The sequence below is a fragment of the Arachis stenosperma genome, chromosome 5 (assembly GCF_014773155.1).
Source record: "Arachis stenosperma cultivar V10309 chromosome 5, arast.V10309.gnm1.PFL2, whole genome shotgun sequence".
NCBI lineage: Eukaryota > Viridiplantae > Streptophyta > Magnoliopsida > Fabales > Fabaceae > Arachis > Arachis stenosperma.
Window position 1 is genome coordinate 51,037,035 of NC_080381.1, and position 20,114 is coordinate 51,057,148.

At 34.4% G+C, this 20,114-nt stretch overlaps 1 non-coding gene and 1 pseudogene across 1 annotated transcript; both read left to right on the forward strand.

The window, feature by feature from the left end:
* Positions 1-230: 230 nt before the first annotated feature.
* On the forward strand, positions 231-338 carry LOC130984076 (small nucleolar RNA R71). Its single transcript, XR_009088034.1, has one exon. It is a non-coding gene; the product is annotated as a small nucleolar RNA R71 (small nucleolar RNA).
* A 12,148-nt stretch (positions 339-12,486) lies between these two features.
* Positions 12,487-19,982, forward strand: LOC130980788 (uncharacterized; annotated as a pseudogene).
* Positions 19,983-20,114: the final 132 nt, after the last annotated feature.

A 20,114-nucleotide genomic window follows, 5' to 3' on the forward strand; every position in this document is an offset into this window, starting at 1 on the left:
GCGTTCAGAGTGTCAATCTCAAGAACTCCTTTCTTCTGACTAGTCCCATTGTTCACAGGATTTCTTTCAGAAGTATACATGAATTGGTTATTTGCAACCATTTCAATCAATTCTTGAGCTTCTGCAGGCGTCTTCTTCAGATGAAGAGATCCTCCAGCAGAGCTATCCAAGGACATCTTAGATAGTTTAGAGAGACCATCATAGAAAATACCTATGATGCTCCATTCAGAAAGCATGTCTGAAGGACATCTTCTGATTAATTGTTTGTATCTTTCCCAAGCTTCATAGAGGGATTCTCCATCCTTCTGTCTGAAGGTTTGGACTTCCACTCTAAGCTTACTCCATCTTTGTGGTGGAAAGAACTTTGCCAAGAAGGCATTGACTAGCTTTTCCCAAGAGTCCAGGCTTTCTTTGGGTTGAGAATCCAACTATATTCTAGCTCTGTCTCTTACAGCAAAAGGGAATAGCATCAGTCTATAGACCTCAGGGTTAACCCCATTAGTCTTGACTGTGTCACAGATTTGCAAGAATTCAGCTAAAAACTGATGAGGATCTTCCATTGGAAGTCCATGGAACTTGCAATTCTGTTGCATTAGAGAAACTAATTGAGGCTTAAGCTCAAAGTTGTTTGCTCCAATGGCAGGGATAGAGATGCTTCTCCCATAGAAATCAGGAGTAGGTGCAGTGAAGTCACCCAGCACCTTCCTTGCATTGTTGACATTGTTGTTATTTTCGGCTGCCATGTGTTCTTCTTCCTTGAAGAGTTCGGTCAGGTCCTCTAAAGAGAGTTGTGCTTTGGCTTCTCTTAGTTTTCTCTTCAGGGTCCTCTCAGGTTCAGGATCAGCTTCAACAAGAATGCCTTTGTCTCTGCTCCTGCTCATATGAAATAGGAGAGAAAAAAAAATGTGGAATCCTCTATGTCATAGTATAGAGATTCCTTGAAGTGTCAGAGGAACAAAGAAATAGAAAGAAGAAGGAGAAGAAGAATTCGAACTTTAATTAGATAAGGTTCGAATTGTGCATTTAGAAGGAGTGGTACTCCATAAATAGAAGGATGTGGGAAGGAGGGAAGAGAATTTTCGAAAATTCAATCAAAAGATTTTGAAAACATTTTGAAAATTTGATTGATAGTTTTCGAAAATTGAAAGTGGAAGAGAAATCAAGTGATTTTTGAAAAAGATCTTGAAATTAGAAATTGAAAAGATTTGATTGAAAACTAATTTGAAAAAGATGTGATTAAAAGGATTTGATTGAAGAGTTATGGTTTTAAAAAGATGTGATTGAGAAGATATGATTTGAAAACAATTTTTAAAAGATATGATTTGAAAACAATCTAAAAAGATATGATTTTAAAAATAAATTGATGACTTGCCTAACAAGAAAAGATATGATTCAAGCATAAAACCTTCCTTAATAGAAAAGGCAAAAAATGTTCAATCAAATCATTAATTGTTAGTAAGTATCTTTGAAAAAGGAAAGAAATTGATTTTGAAAACATTTGATTTAAAAGATATGATTTGAAAAAGATTTGGTTTTGAAAAACTTTGAAAACTTGAAAAAAAAATTGATTTTGAAAACAAAATCTTCCCCCTAGCACCATCCTGGCGTTAAACGCCCAGAATGGTATACATTCTGGCGTTTAACGCCCAAAATGCACCCTTTTTGGGCGTTAAACGCCCAACCAGGTGCCCTGGCTGGCGTTTAAACGCCAGTCTGCCTTCTTCACTGGGCATTTTTGAATGCTCAACTTTTTCTGTATAATTCCTCTGCAGTATGTTCTGAATCTTTAATTCTTTGTATCATTGACTTGAAAAGACACAAATTAAAAATATTTTTGGATTTTTAATAATCAAAATGCAACAAGAATCAAATAACAATGCATGCAAGACACCAAACTTAGCAGTTTGTGTACTACTGACACTAACAATATGAGAATGCATATGAGACACACAAAATACTTCAAGTCAATAGAATTCAAAGATTAGAACACAAAAATCATCAAGAATTACTTGAGGATCCTTAAGACACATGAATGAATGCATGCAATTGACACCAAACTTAAGATGAGACACTAGACTTAAGCAAGAAACAGCAAAAAAAAAATTTTTTTGTTTTGTGTTTTTTTTTTTCGAAAATTAAGTGGAAAAAGGTATCAAAATTCTTAATGAGAATTCCAGGAATCAGTGCAATGCTAGTCTAAGACTCCGGTCCAGGAATTAGACATGGCTTCACAGCCAGCCAAGCTTTCAAAGAAAGCTTCGGTCCAAAACACTAGACATGACCAAAGGTCAGCCAAACCTTAGCAAATCACTGCTCCAAAAGCAAGATTGATACGAAATCAACAAGCTCTTGTGGTGATAAGTTGAAACCTCGGTCCAATCAGATTAGACATGGCTTCTCAGCCAGCCAGATTTCAACAAATCATCATGAAACTCTAGAATTCACCTTCAAGAATTTCGAAAAAAAAAATACCTAATCTAAGCAACAAGATGAACCGTCAGTTGTCCAAACTAGAACAATCCCAGGCATTGTTACCAAAAGCTTGCTCAAAACTTGAACAATCCCCGGCAACGGCGCCAAAAACTTGGTGCGCGAAATTGTGAACAATACTTTTTCACAACTCTCATAATCCCTGGTCATGAACTCCAAAAACTTGGTGGTTCAATTCCATGGCATTACACAACTTCGCACAACTAACCAGTAAGTGCACTGGGTCGTCCAAGTAATAAACCTTACGTGAGTAAGGGTCGGTCCCACGGAGATTGTTAGTAATGAAGCAAGCTATGGTCATCTTGTAAATCTTAGTCAGGCAAACTCAGATATATATGGTGATGAACGAAAATAACATAGAAGATAAAGATAGTGATACTTATGTATATCATTGGTGTATGAGCTTCAGACAAGTGTATGAAGATGCCTTCCCTTCCGTCTCTCTGCTTTCCTACAGCCTTCATCCAATCCTTTCTTACTCCTTTCCATGGCAAGCTCGTATAGGGTCTCACTGTTGTCAGCAGCTACCTCCCATCCGCGCAGTGAAAGCTAATGCACACACTCTGTCACAGTGCTGCCAATCACCGGTTTGGTTCCCTCCCCTACCGGAATAGAATAACTCTTTTGCGTCTGTCACTAACGCCCAGTAGGTTACAGGTTTGAAGCACGTCACAGTCATTCAATCATTGAATCCTACTCAGAATACCACAGACAAGGTTAGACCTTCCGGATTCTCTTGAATGCTGCCATCAGTTCTTGCCTATACCACGAAGACTCTGATCTCACGGAATGGCTGGCTCGTTTGTCAGGCGAGCACTCGGTTGTCAGGCGATCAACCATGCATCATGCAATCAGAAATCCAAGAGATATTCACTAAGCCTCGGATGCGTGTAGAACAAGAATGGTTGTCAGTCACCTTGTTCATGAGTGAGAATGGTGATGGGTGTCAATCATCACCTTCATCATGTTGAAGAACAAGTGATATCTTGGATAAAGAACAAGTGGAATTTGAATGGAAGAACAATAGTAATTGCATTAATACTCGAGGTACAGCAGAGCTCCACACCTTAATCTATGGTGTGTAGAAACTCCACCGTTGAAAATACATAAGAACAGGGTCTAGGCATGGCCGAATGGCCAGCCTCCCAAAAGTCTCTCCTCTGATCTAAAAGTGATCAAAAGATTTCTATACAATAGTAAAAGGTCCTACTTATAAGAAACTAGTAGCCTAGGGTGTACAGAAATGAGTAAATGACATAAAAATCCTCTTCCGGGCCCACTTGGTGTGTGCTTGGGCTGAGCAATGAAGCAATTTCGTGTAGAGACTCTTCTTGGAGTTAAACGCCAGCTTTGGTGCCAGTTTGGGCGTTTAACTCCCATTTGGGTGCCAGTTCCGGCGTTTAACGCTGGAATTTCTTGAGGTGACTTTGAACGCCGATTTGGGCCATCAAATCTTGGGCAAAGTATGGACTATTATATATTGCTGGAAAGCCTAGGATGTCTACTTCCCAACGCCGTTGAGAGCGCGCCAATTGGGCTTCTGTAGCTCCAGAAAATCCACTTTGAGTGCAGGGAGGTCAGAATCCAACAGCATCTGCAGTCCTTTTGAGTCTCTGGATCAGATTTTTGCTCAGGTCCCTCAATTTCAGCCAGAAAATACCTGAAATCACAGAAAAACACACAAACTCATAGTAAAGTCCAGAAAAGTGAATTTTAACTAAAAACTAATAAAAATATACTAAAAACTAACTAGATCATACTAAAAACATACTAAAAACAATGCCAAAAAGTATACAAATTATCCGCTCATCAACAACATACAACCATGCAAACAACAATCTATTTTCACTTAATTTAGACCTAACTTTTACATTAACTTTTTTGCTTCATAGTGGCTCCATGAGATGCCAATAGTCCTGAGAGGTACTGGTTCATTGCAAAGGGTAGCTCACTTACCAAAAGACTCATGTGTATGATTTGACACAGACTTAATATTCATTATTATAACATATGCAGACAATTTTGAATGAACGCACCCCTCAAACAAAGGTTTCATGGTAGATTCTAATAGATGATAAAATTTCTTTACCTCCAGGTTAGGGTATTGTTCAGCATCTTCCATATGGGCCACACCCAGTTGCATCAAACACCATCTTGTTATATCTCTCTTGGTTATCCTCCCAATTAATGTCTTCCATGTTTAGTCCTCTAACCACCTGAACTCTTGTTGATTGACCCTCTATACCTATTAGAATTTAAGGCAGACTAATTAATTCCCTGCTCATCTACCTCTCCATGTTCTGTCCACATCTAATACCCATTCTTGAACCCATTACGATAAAGATGACGTGTTATATCCGAAGGTCCTAACTACTTAGTCAGTCGACACTTATAGCACAGACACCTAGCTACCGTTTGAAACTTAAATGGTTTATTATTGAATACATACATAATAAACTCGACAACTCCCTCAAAGAACTTAGGTTTAACCCCTCTCCCCCATCCGTTGTTCTCCCTATCGTACATCTACAAATGATGTATGGGAATCATTTTGCAAAAAAAATCCTAGAATTCAACCAATAACGCAACTTGTTAAAATTTTTAGAAAATTTTGTAGAGTTTTCTCTATAATTAGAATCTCCCACCAAATCCAATTTTCATTCTCTCACAAACCAAATATATTTTAAAAAATGTAAATAGAAATTTGGTAGAAGAAAGAAATACAAGCATAAAGTAGAACAAATACACATTCAATAAAACATCAAATCCTAGCTGTTCTAGTGCACAATCCCTTATAACTTGATAATTTTTTAGCAAATAAGGATTTCGAGAAGGAACCACTATGCAACCTTCTCTCATTTTGGTCCTAAAACTCTATCCTAGGAAATGTAAGTCTAACATAAAACTTAAACAATTCAGTATATTCATAGATAGAATACTAACCTGGAATTCAACTGCACATACTAAGAAAGAAGCGAACTCCAATTGATTTCAGAGAAAATAGCACTATCCTAATAAAAAGGATAACTTATTAGATTTACAAGATAAAACTACATCAAAAACTAATTTGTAATTAATTAAAACATAGTTTTAATTTCATCAAGTTAACAATAGACATAATAAAAAACAATATAAATTGAATGTAATTAAAAGAAACTCATTCACTAAACACAAAAAAAATCTTCAACCAGCTCAAGCACTCTTAATACTTAAATAAAATCTTCCAACAACTCAAGCACTCTTAATTTAACCGTACCATGACCTATACTAACATTATGTAATTTCTAACAACATTAAATTAACATAACAAATCCTAATCACACACTTCATTAAAAAAATTAATCAATAATTTAATAAAATACTTAACAAAGTTCTAAACTCATAAAGAAAAAATCTAGAAAAATAAAAAATATAGAAAAATTAGCTTTGATGGTAGCTGTAAGATGGTGGAAGCGTGGTGGTGACAGGAGGTAGCAATGACGGCAACAAGGTGAGAACCTCCGATGGAAACAGAAACCAACAACGATGGTAACGGCGACAACTCCAGCAACGTTGACGACTACCAGTAGTGGCGACAATGGCAGCTCAAGGTGGTGGCGACAACAGCAACTACAATGGAGTAGCAGAGAGGAGAGAGAGGGAGAAGAAAGAGCGGAGAAGAGAAGAGAGAGAGAGATAGAGAGACAGAGAGAGAGAGAGTTCGCAGAAGTGAGAGGGAAGGATTTCGCGATTGAATTTTATCCCAATTTTACCGTCGAATTTACCGGCAGATAGATTATTCGCCGGTAATGCATTCCTTGTGGCCTAAACGATGCGTTCACTAAAATCTGTTACCGTCGGATAATTTTGCTATAAAATTCGACGGTAAAATTGGCGCAAATAACATGAAATTTCGCACCACAACTTACCAACGGATTTAGCGACAAAATTCCTAATCTGAGGGTAATATTTTTCAAGAACGAATTTTTTACCCGAAACCGTCAGTTTAGCCGACGCTAAAGTTTGTCACTAAATCCGACGGTAAATTAGCCGATATTCAATGTCTTTCTTGTAATGTTGACTGGTAACCTTTAATCGCATATTTTGAGTTAACTCCAACACTTTACAATGATTTCATAGATAAGATGAGTTTATTGGAGCATTAAAAATTTCTTGTCTAGGTCCTTTTGTAATTACTATAAGAATTTTTCTGAAATCTCCACCAAAGATAACTTTCTTTCCTTCAAATGGTAATGTCATGCTTGATTCAATTGAATCTTAGTAAATCTCTCATTGTTCTATCTAATTCTTCAAAACAAAACTTATTCATATGAGGTTCATCCTAAATTATTAGTTTGGCTGTTGAAATTAATTTAGGTAGTCGACTTTCTTGTTTTATATTGCAAGTTGAACATTCATTAAGAGTCAAAGGGATAGCAAACCTGGAATAAGTAATTTTTTCTCGAAGTAGTAAAAAAGATGCTATATCACTTGAAACAATTTTGCCTTTTGATCTAATAACAGCTAATAAAGCCTTATATATGAAAGTTTTTCTTGTACCACCATATCTATATATGAAAAAAACTTTTCCACTTTTTGAACTAATAGTCATAAGAATTTTATCATAAACATCTCTTTATTTAGTTGTCAATTGTGACAAATATTGGTTATGCTCTTTGGTCAGACTAAGATGGTCATAAGAAAGTTCACCTATTATTAATCTGTTTTGTGAATCACCTTGTGTTGGAACATAAATGTTATTCATATTAGGAAATGATATTATTGAAAAATCTCAAACTATTTTTTCATTGGTATTAAATATATACTCAATTTCAATAAGACTAAGTTGTAACAATTCATCTTTTGATAAAATTAAATCTGTAATATAAAATAAAAAGTAACATTAAAATATAATAATGCAATTTTTGTTAATAATTTGTTAAGTGGACATAATGATATTAAAGTTTTTATTGATCTTTTTAACAAAATAAAAAGTCAATGTAAATTTTTTTCTTAACATTTAAGTAAGATAGATGCATGTGTCGAGAAGATAAAAAAAGAATTATTGATTTTAAATTTGGCGAATTAAACATGGTTTTTGGTTATGTTGGATTATATCTGATAGTAAAACCCAACATTTTTTCCAAAGTTTTTTTGACCGAACCATTGAATTTGTCCATAAACATTATGTTCAAAAGTTAGAACATTAAAATTAGAAAAATATATAACAAAGACACTGACTAATAGAAATAACACACAAAAGACATACATGTTTTTTTTATAATAAAAAGAAAATAGTTGTCTTTTTATTCTGATCATTGTAAACTCGTACACATAAATCTCCTGTATTATCAAAGCAGATATGTTACATTCCAAATAATTTCTGATAAAAAATTTACCAATCAACTATGGTAATAATTTTACACAACTACAAAAATTAAATAAATAATATTCTTAAAAAATTGTATAGATCTAATTTCATATACACAAAAAATTTAAAAATTGAAACTAAAAGTAATTTTACGACTTTATCTCATATTGACACAATATACTTTAAAAAATATTATTAAGAGAAAGTATTAGATCACACAATTATGGAAAAATCTTTTGAGATATCCAAAAAAGTACTTATTTTTGTCGCTCCTATTGGCGTAGACCACCAATTTAGGTCATCAACAAATATAGAAGGAAATAAGATAGAGACAATTTTATCCTTGAGTAAAAACTTGTTTTCGTTATCCTTTTCTATGTACACTAAAACTTGAAAGGTGGAAAGTAAATATTTTTATATTAAATAACAAAAAAATAATAAAAATATAATAAAAGGCCTGTATTTTTTATCTTTTTAGTTAACATTTATATTTATTCTAAATTTATTGAAATTTATTGAATTAGAATTTAAAAAATAGGTGGTACCATAGGACATAATCTTCAAATAAAATAATTCTTTAATAATTAATTTTTTTAAAAATAGGCATTAAAAATTTAAAATTATAATGTTATTACATAAATATTTTTACATCTTTCAAAATGTAACTATAGATTTTTTTTAATCACTAAAAAAATAAATTATTACTTCTAAAAATACAAAAAATATAGGATTTAAACAATTTAATATCTAATAATACATATAAATCTTTATTTTCTTTTTATCAAATCTTAAAAGTACAAAAAAAATTAATTTTTCTACTAACATTTCTAAAATCTTTAGTGCTAATCACCAAATGTACTTATTCATACGATTATATACTTCAAATTAATTAAGATAAAATTTTCATAACTAAACATAATTTAATTTACTTAGATTACCTCTAATAATTTATGCCTTTTTTATTAATCTATTTTTATGATAGTATGTTGTATTATATATCTAAAAATACATACATAGTAATAAATATAAGCCAACGAAAAAACAGTAAAATTATCGAAAAGGAGTTAACATAATATTATTAATATTATAAATTAGACATCCACCACATATATTACTTACAACACTTCAACATAAACACAAAAGTGTATAACGTAAACAGGATTTCAACTAAAACATAAGCCACCCTAACATATATAACAAATTCAACCAAGCATCTCTTAAACATTAATTACCATATATATACAAAGATTTGTGATCTACCTCACATCATTAGTCAAACAAAACCACTACTAGAATAATTACTTTATTTTTCTTTTACCAATATCACGTCTAAAAGTTTTGCTACTAGATGCTTGAACATTTAAACTATATATCACATCTTTATTATTAATCCTTATAACATCAGCAACAACATATTTACTAGGAGTCTCTATGTCATTATCGCAATTATTCTCTGTAACGGAATCCTAATACAATAAAAAGACAATACACTCAATACAATAAATATTAGTAACCTACATTTTTAATACTTTAAAAATGCTAATATTAGATAAAGATACAGTTAGTACTTCATTCGTCTCTGACTCAATTTTGTTATGACCATTTGAAAGTAATAGTTGAAAATATTTTAATCACCACCCTTGAAAAAAAAGGGTATGTTAGACCTCAAAGCAACTAATGTAAAAAATATTAGAAAAATATGACACCATAAAATCAAGTGAAAGTATTTATAACATACTCCAACATCAAAGGACGAAGTTTGGGATCCATATAACTTTATCAATTTCTTATCATCGCTTATTTTAACCATAATATACACTTGATCATTCAAATTTATATTCTTAAAGGTAACTGGCAATTTTAAAAGGCATCGCTTCTCAATAATTTTCTCCAATGCTTCTGAGTAAAAATATCCACCTTGTTCTTTCTTGATCAAAATAAAATTATGATTGCCTACATTCTTTTTGAAAGGAAAAAATAATAGAATAAAATTAAAACAATTGAGAGAGTAAACTAGATACTTATACTAATATCCCTTATTTCAATTGCAGTTTTTTTTTTTTCAAAATTAACCTAAACTTAAAATTTCAAAGAATTATCTTAATGCAACTAGTACTATTAGTTATATAATACGAATGTGATATTTGTAAAGTAACCATCCTAATGATTATTATCACTTATAATTGACACATGATACATGCCTAAGAAGATTAACAACATTATAATATTCATATTAAATCATATCCTGATCTTAAAGTTTGTTTGAAACAGGTTTTTCTACAATGTTCACACTAATATCAATCCTTATGCATTTGTACTTTTCAATAGAACTCATTATTGGCACCAGCCTCAATAGAAATAATGGTACCAACAACCCAGCATATCATTTCTATACCAATCAAGTTATATATTAATCATAAAAATAGCGGCTTCACTTTAAACATGAAAGAGAAATATTTTATAATGTAATCATCTCTATCATGTTAAGAATTTTTTTAATACTCTTCACTGGAGTTGCACCACCCATTATATCATCAATGACCAAATTTTGTGGTTGTCTTTGTTATGGCTAATTGCCTAAGAACATACAACACCTTGAACTATTAAACTGCATGGAAAAATAAGACAAAAATAAAATGAGAATTAAATAAAATTACCTTCTTTCAATCAATGAATTCAAACTTCACAATATATAAATAGTGAAACTATAAATTGAAATGTAAAAGAACAATAAAATTCTAATACATGCAAAAGTTTATACAATACTAAACTAAAAATTAAATTGATAAAAAAATTATGAAATAGTCACTACCCGTCCATGTACCTATTTTTGAATGCAACTACATTAAAAAAGTTTGGGTTAATCAAAGTTTAGAAAAACTGATAATTATTTTGGATGTTGACCACATCTAAATACGCATAGGTTTAAAGAGTTGTATCATCATCATCAGTGGCTGACCGTCATATTCTTTTATAAAAGACAAAATTAGATCAATTAAATCATCAATACATTTCATTTTATTTCTTCTATGAGACCAAAAAAGACACAACAAAAGAAAAAATACACAGAAAAAATTCACGCTATGTCCTTATTAAAGTAAAAAAAACAATAAAAATGAAAGGACACCAAAATAAAATAATTTTTTTCTTTAATTAAAGAACAAACTATATATCAAACAAAAAAAAGTAGTTTAACATAAAATGTGAGAGAAAAAATAAATTCTAAGTCTTTTGAGTAAACCGCAATGTGTTTATTATGGTTTCTTATAGTTGTTACTAAGTCTTTTGGATCCTCCTTGCCAATAACATAACTAATATAATCTACAAAATCATATAAACTACCATTTTATAAAATCATCTACTTTACAAGTAAAAATAATCTAACAAAACACAGAACATTAACCAAATATGAAAATTATCATATTTACTTATAAAGTAATTTTGATTCAGAGTAGCCATGAACCCAATATCACAATAAAGAGTAAAAAAAAAGGACAAAATGTGAACTATTATTGGAAAGAATAGTCACTAAAATTTTGGTGTAAAAACTTAATTTGTACTTGTGAAAAGTAGTTCTAATTAGTTTGGTTTTTATCTGGACAATAAAAGTTCTCATAGAATAGATTTCATATTCACGAATGAGAGTTTTAAACACAACAACACTTGTTTTAGAAATGCTATAATGAATACACCCTTAATAATAAAATAACAAAACAAAGATAATAAAAAATAGACTAAACCACCAAAAGTAATCATGAAAGATTGATTCGCTGACAAAAGTAACCATGCAAGATCACAACTCCTCAGATACCCACAATTGATTTGCTCTGTTTGTCAAATGTGACCAAACGTTAGAAGAATATTGTTAAATTATATAATCTGTCCACATCCATAGCAACGTGGCAAAAGGATGTCTTACATGGATTAATTTTTTTGTTAAAATTGTATTTATTTAGTTTATTAAAAAAAATGGTTACTCCTTCAAGTATTGAAATTAGAAGAACAGTAAGAGGTGTAATCCCTCCCTTTTGAGCAGGAAATCAACCATACCCTAACAGAGCAATTTTTCATCTTCTTCTTCTCTAGCATAATCCCATTGTGCTCTGATTCCATTCCAGCGACGACATTGGAGAGGGAGGTTGCTGCTTCTCCAATGGATAGTGTTTAGAGGTGAACTCTGTCACACTCGAAGGCTCTAAGAGGTAATACTTTCATAAACTAAGTGATTCAATGACTGTAACCTCTAAGTTATAAGAGTTGTTAGTTCAATGTGAAAAAATTAGTTCTGTTGTGGTTATTTATGATAGGGTTTGGATTTGTGGTAACTTCATTATATTCTTGTTCCTCTATTTAAGCTGTATAAATTTTTTATGATTTGAATATTGTGGTAATTATTGTTCTTGAAACAAAATTGATAGTGAAGTTAGGTACCATGATGGTTAGGTTTTGACTAACTTGGAGTTTGTGAGATTGTCACTAATGGTGGATTTTTTATTCTTTTACATAGATGGCTACAATACATATCACTTTGGAGATATATCACAAAGGAAAATTTGAGAGAACAAAAGATGGAAAAGCATATAACTCAAGGGTGCAGTTTGGGTGTGTGCAAGGAGCACAACTCCCCCCAAGACTTTGCAGCAGCCATGACAACAATTAGAAAACTAAACCCAGATACTTGGGAGTATCTGAGCCGTATTCCACCAGAACAATGGTTAAGATCCCACTTCAGTGAATGGCCAAAGGTGGATAATATCACCAACAACAACAGAGAAGTTTTTAAGCTAAGTGTAAGAAGTTTAGGGGAAAGTGATAGACAACAGGAGCATTCTAAAACAAAAGGGCAGAATGGGAATTTCACACTTCCAGAGGGCCCCATCACTAGAGCACGTGCAAAGAAGCTCAAGGAGAGTTTTGGAAATCTGGCAACGCTTGTGCATATGGAGTTACATCAAGTTCTAACCAAGGAAGAATGGGCAAGGCCTATAGGGCTAAGTCAGGACAGCAAGAAGCCCAATAATATTTTTCGAATTCAGTGGGAGGCTTTAAATTTTGAAATTCTAGACATTTGTTTTTGTTTGTTTTGTGGTCAAAAGTTTGTTAGAAGACTTATTTTAAATATGCTATGCTTAGTAGTATTTTTAGGGATTTTAAATTTAAATCAAATCTGATCTACTCTAATAAGATCAAATCTGATTTAAATTAGTTATCATATCTTTAGGATTTTAAAATTTAAATCAAATCTGATATAATCTAATAAGATCAAATCTGATTTAAGTTAGTTATCTTATCTTTTAGTTAATTGTTAGGTGCCTATTTAAACACCTTTAGTGAGACAATTTACATAACTTTGATGAATAAATTTTAGTTGATTTTAAGAAGTTTTTATTGTGTGAGAAGTGAGGTGAGTGATTTGCTTCACTTGTTACATGAGGAAGATTGGAGGATCCAACACTAAGGTGATCTGCGTGGTGGTTTCTTTCAGTTTTTGCCCCTCTGATCTAGGTTGTCAAGGACAAGTTCTTTGAAGGTCTAGTAGGGAATCATTTCCAGTGACCTAGGTTGCTAAGAACAAGTATCTTAGAGGTCTAGTAGGAAAACCCCTTATATATCCTTTTGTTTTATTTTTCCTTATCTCAATTCCTCATCTTCCGAAGTGCAACTTGTTAAGACAATCCAAGAGTGGAAAAAGACAAGAGTGGTAAGCTCATCAGAGGGTAAAAGCCATGTATTGAGTGAAACACGAGTGTCCTATTCCGAGTGAAACACGTGAAAAGAGTGCTGTAAGGTCTTTTCTTTTACAGGTTCATTGATGGCTAACACTGAAGGGAACCCCGATCCACAACTAACTTTCCGCCTCGACGCATTTGCCAGCATCCTTACAGGGATTCAACAACGTCTTGATGACATGGATTCTCGAATTAACTCTTTTTCCTCTAGGCAAAAAGAACGGTCACGAGAATCTATTCATAATGATTCTACGGAGTCTGAGGATGAGACTTCATCCAGATCCCGGCATCATAGACAACCGATAGATGTTGATAATAATCTTAATGTTATCAAGATGCGCATCCCAGAATTTAAAGGCAGAAGTGACCCTAAGGCGTACCTGGAATGGGAACGCAAGGTAGAGCTCCTATTTCAGTGTCATGACTACATTGATGTAAAAAAAGGTAAAGCTAGCGGCTAGTGGGCCGAGCTGGACAAACAGAGGAGGCGGAATGGAGAACCACCAATTCTGTCTTGGGAAAAGATGAAGAAGGTCATGCGACAACGGTTTGTCCCTTCTTACTACTATAGGGAGCTACATCAACGGCTTCAACAGTTATACCAAGGTTTTAAATCTGTAGATGAGTATCATAAGGAGATGGAGATGCTGCTAATCTAAGCAAATATTGAGGAGGAGTCTGAGGCTACTATGGCACATTTCTTGAGTGGGCTGAATCGAGACATTGCAAATACTGTAGAACATCTCCCATTTGTGACTATAGAAGACTTGGTGAACCTAGCTATCAAAGTGGAAAGACACCAAAAGGCGAAAGGGCTGCGTAATTCTACTTCAAGGTGGGATTCGAGAGGTGCTAATTTCAGGAAAAAGACTGGATCCAAACCTACCGAATCAAAGGAGAAGCCCACAAAGCATCACAGAAAGCCGCAGACACCTAATTCCACTTCTAAACCTCCTGCACGGCATCGTGATATTACCTGCTTTAAGTGCCGCAGATTAGGCCATTCCGAGTGTCCAACTAAAAGGACCATGGTAATTAAATCAAATGATATTTTCTCAGAATCTGATAACTTAGATGGGTATGAAGACATGCCACATGCAGATGACGCTACAGATAATGAAGATATAGTTAAGTATGCTGTTAGTGGTGAGACCCTTGTTACTAGGCAGATCTTAAATGTACAAGCCAAGGATGATCGTCTAGAACAGCGAGAGAACATCTTTCATACAAAAGTTTTATTGGGAGGTAAGGTTGGACTCATGATCATTGATGCTGGAAGTTATACAAACGTTGCTAGCTCTACTTTAATCACAAAATTGGGGTTGAAATGCACCAAACACCCTAACCCTTACAAACTGGAGTGGCTAAGTGATGTTGGTGAGTTGAAGATTATGAAGCAAGCCCGCATACAGTTCTCTATTGAGAGATATAGTGACGAGGTACTTTGTGACGTGGTTCCCATGCAGGCTTGTCATCTACTCCTAGGCCGTCCATGGCAGTATGATAGGAAAGTGGTCCATGATGGTTTCACAAACCGATACTCCTTCACTTATCATGGGAAGAAGATTACCCTTGCACCTTTGACACCTAGAGAAGTGTACCTAGAGCAACTGAGCATGCACAAATCTACTAAAGAGTCTTTAGGATGTGAGAAAATTGAAAAACAAGAGGGTAAAGAGAGGGCTTTGAGAGATGAAACGTGTGAGAAAAAGAGTCAGGGTTTGAGTGAAAAAGAGAGTTCTAAAAGAGAAGCATCTGTGGAGAGTGAGAGTGCTCACAAAATATGTTTTTATGCCAAAGAGAGGGATCTGAAGCATGCTAGTTTAGGGAAAAAATATTGGTGTTAGTACGATTTAGAGAGACTTTACTTTCTACCATTGAAACTAACCATAACCTGCCTAGTACTTTTATTTCACTCTTGCAGGAATTTGGCGATGTATTTCCGGATGAGATGCCCTCAGGTTTACCTCCATTACGAGGCATTGAACATCAGATTGACTGTCTCCGGATCAAGCATTCCTAACCGGCCAGCTTACCGGACCAATCCTGAGGAAACGAAGGAACTGCAATAGCAAGTCGAGGACCTTTTGGCTAAGGGTTTTGTGAGAGAAAGCATAAGTCCTTGTGCTGTTCCGGTACTATTGGTACCCAAGAAGGATGGCTCATGAAGGATGTGTGTTGACTGCAGGGCTGTAAATAAGATTACGGTAAAGTATCGCCATCCTATTCCTAGACTTGATGATATGCTTGATGAATTGCATGGTTCTGTTATTTTTACTAAAATAGATTTAAGGAGTGGTTATCATCAAATACGAATGAAACTTGGTGATGAATGAAAAACAGCTTTCAAAACTAAATATGGTTTGTATGAGTGGTTAGTTATGCCATTTGGTTTGACTAATGCACCTAGTACATTCATGAGACTAATGAATCATGTTTTGCGAGAGTTTTTAAGTAAATTTGTAGTTGTTTATTTTGATGATATCCTTATCTATAGTAAATGTCTTGATGATCATATTTTGCATGTTCAATCTGTTTTAGAGGTACTTAGAAAGGAAAAATTGTATGCTAATCTCCAAAAGTGCTTATTTTGTCTGAGTAAAATCGTATTCCTAGGTTTTGTGATAAGTTCTGCAGGAATTGAGGTAGATGACAAGAAGGTGAAGGCTATTAGAGAATGGCCCACACCTCAGAGTGTCTCTGATGTTAGAAGTTTTCATGGTCTTGCGGGTTTTTATCGGAGGTTTGTTAAAGATTTTTCTACTATTGCTGCACCTTTAACTGAAATCATCAAGAAACATGTCAACTTTAAATGGGATCAGGAACAAGAACTTGTCTTTAACACCTTGAAAGAATTATTGTGTTCTGCTCCCATTCTTATTTTACCAGATTTTTTTAAAACTTTTGAAATTGAATGTGATGCTTCCGGAATTGGTATAGGTGTTGTTTTGATGCAGGAAAAGCGAGCAATTACCTATTTCAGTGAGAAGTTGAATGGGGCCCGCCTCAACTACTCCACTTATGATAAAGAGCTTTATGCCTTGGTGCGAGCTTTGAAAGTGTGGCAACATTATTTGCTACCTAAGGAATTTATGGTACATATTGACTATGAATCCCTCAAACACTTGAAGGGCCAAGGGAAGCTGAACAAGAGACATGCAAAATGGATAGAATTCCTTGAATCCTTTCCCTATGTAATCGCCTATAGGCAAGGTAAAGAGAATGTGGTTCCTGATACATTATCTAGAAGGTATTCCTTAATCACAATCCTTACTTCTAAACTGTTAGGTTTTGAGTGTATGAAGGAATTGTATGCAACTGATTCTGCTTTTGCCTCTATCTATGCTGCATTTGAACATGGTGCATATAACATATTCTATAAGCATGATGGCTTTCTTTTTCAGGGTAATAGGATTTGTGTACCTACTTGTTCTATTAGGGAGTTACTTTTTCTAGAATCACATAGTGGGGGTTTGATGGGTCATTTTGGTGTGCATAAGACTTTGGATGTTTTATCTGAGCATTTTTACTGGCCCCACATGCGTAAAGATGTTGAGAAATTTTGTGCTAAATGCATTGCATGTAAACAAGCTAAATCTAAGTCTTACCACATGGTTTGTATACTCCTTTACCTGTTCCTGTGCATCCATGGGTTGATATTTCTATGGATTTTGTTCTTGGTTTGCCTAGAACTAGGAGAGGTCGAGATAGCATTTTTGTTGTGGTAGATAGATTTAGTAAAATGGCTCATTTCATTGCTTGCCATAAAACTGATGATGCCACACATATTGCTGACCTATTCTTTCGAGAAGTTATGCGCTTACATGGTGTTCCCCAAACTATTGTTTCTGATCGTGATGTCAAATTCTTAAGTCACTTTTGGAAAGTTTTGTGGAGTAAGCTGGGAACAAAATTGTTATACTCAACTAGTTATCACCCTTAAACTGATGGTCAAACTGAAGTCGTAAATAGGACATTGGGAACCTTATTACGTGCTGTTGTTGGTAAGAATTTGAAAACCTGGGAAGATTGTTTACCTTTTATTGAGTTTGCTTATAACAGGACAATCCATTCTTCCACTGGTTTTTCACCCTTTGAACTTGTCTATGGTTTTAATCCTCTCACTGTCTTAGATTTAATGCCTTTACCTTTGAGTGATCTTATTAGTTTAGATGGAGCTAGCAAGGTTGAGAAAGTTAAAGCAATACATGCGAAGGCTCGTGGCCTAATTGAGAGGAAGAACAAAACCACGGCTGAAAGGGTTAACAAAAACCAAAAGCATATAGTCTTCGAACCAGGAGATTGGGTTTGGGTACATTTGAGGAAGGAGAGATTTCTTCCTCGGAGGAAGACTAAACTTGATGCTAGAGGGGATGGCCCATTCCAAGTGCTTGAGAAGATTAATGACAACGCCTACAAGATTGACCTACCAGGTGAGTATAATGTCTCTGCTACTTTCAATATTTCTGATCTCTCTCCTTTTGATATGGACACAGATTCGAGGACGAATCTTTTTTAGGAAGGAGGGAATGATACATGCTCGGAAAGACAACAGGAGCATTCTAAGACAAAAGGGTAGAATAGAAATTTCACACTTCCAGAAGGCCCTATCACTAGAGCACGTGCAAAGAAGCTCAAGGAGAGTTTTGGGAACCTGGCAGCGATTGTACATATGGAGTTACATCGAGTTCTAACCAAGGAAGAATGGACAAGGCCCATTGGGCTAAGTCAGGACAACAAGAAGCCCAATAATGCTTTCTGAATTCAGTGGGAGGCATAATTTATTTTTAAATTTCGAAATTCTAGACATTTGTTTTAGTTTGTTATGTGGTCAAAAATTTATTAGAAGACTTATTTTAAATCTTCTAGGTTTAGTAGTATTTTTAGGGATTTTAAATTTAAATCAAATCTGATCTACTCTAATAAGATCAAATCTGATTTAAATTAGTTATCATATCTTTAGGATTTTAAAATTTAAATCAAATTTGATTTAATCCAATAAGATCAAATCTGATTTAAGTTAGTTATCTTATCTTTTAGTTAATTGTTAGGTGCCTATTTAAACACCTTTAGTGAGACAATTTACATAATTTTGATGAATAAATTTCAGTTGTTTTTAAGTAGTTTTTATTGTGTGAGAAGTGAGGTGAGTGATTTGCTTCACTTGTTGCATGAGGAAGATTGGAGGATCCAACACTAAGGTGATATGCGTGGTGGTTTCTTTCAGTTTTTGCCCCTCTGATCTAGGTTGTCAAGGACAAGTTCTTTGAAGGTCTAGTAGGGAATCCTTTCCGGTGACCTAGGTTGCTAAGAACAGGTATCTTAGAGGTCTAGTAGAAAAACCCCCCTTATCTATCCTTTTGTTTTATTTTTCCTTATCAGAAAGCCAATAATTACCCTCCTAGAAGAGATAAGGTGTTATGTTATGAGAATTTTGGCTAGAATTAAGAAGGAGTTGAGGGGATACAATGGACATCTTTGTCTAGTACAACAGAGTAGATTGGAGAAAAATAAGAAATCGAGCAGTAGTTGGAGGCAATTGTGGACAGGAGATGATGCTGAAAATATCTTTGAGGTTCAATGCTTACCTATGAAGAAGTGTTGATCTCGGGAAGCATACTTGTACATGTAGACTATGGCAGCTCACTAGCATACCCTGCAAGCATGCATGTGCAGCATTGGCACATTAAAATAGAAGAGCTAAAGAAATTGCACACACATGGCTGACAATTGATGCTTACAATGCAACATACCAATTTTTGGTTCAGCCAGTGCCTAGTCAAGAGTATTGGCAACAGCTAGACACTATACCAAATTTGCCTCCATATTACAAACGGCCTATCTGACAGCCCACTAATAAGAGAGACACCACTAGGGATGCTCCTAAGGTTAACTCAGACCCTTACAAGACAAAGAGAAAATACGGTCAAATAAAATGCAAATACTGTTTGAAGATTTGTGAAATATTGTTCACCAAAACAATTGTTAGGGATATTTGTTTGTGTCTATTTGTGTTGTGAACTATTATAAAATCTTAATTATTATACAGGAAGGGGACAATTCTAGAAGTTGCAAGGCTAAAAAGGAAGCCATGGCAGCAGCTGCTACTGTTGCGGATGCTGTAACACATGGTCAAAACTTTTCTGCAGCAACAACTGCACATGTACCACCTGCTAATGTAGCGCAGGATGAGGATGATGAAAGATTGGATGAGATGTATTGGGAGAAAACCTTGGAGGATGTAGAGGCAGAGGCAGCCTTGGATGCTGCAGCAGCTGAAACTGAGGCATCTCTGACTATCGGAATCCAACACAGGTAAAATCTAAATTTGTTAATTTTTTAAAGCATTTTTTGAGCTATTAATTTTACTTACATTCATGTATAATTTAATTCATAGGCCACTACCACATTGAATCCATCTCCTAATATGCCGCATACACCGCAAGTGCCACTACCAATTAGACCACCAACCACAAAAATAAAGAGAATAAAGAGATCCACCAAGAAGCCTCCTCCATCACAAGTTCAGACCCCTGTGCCTCAGG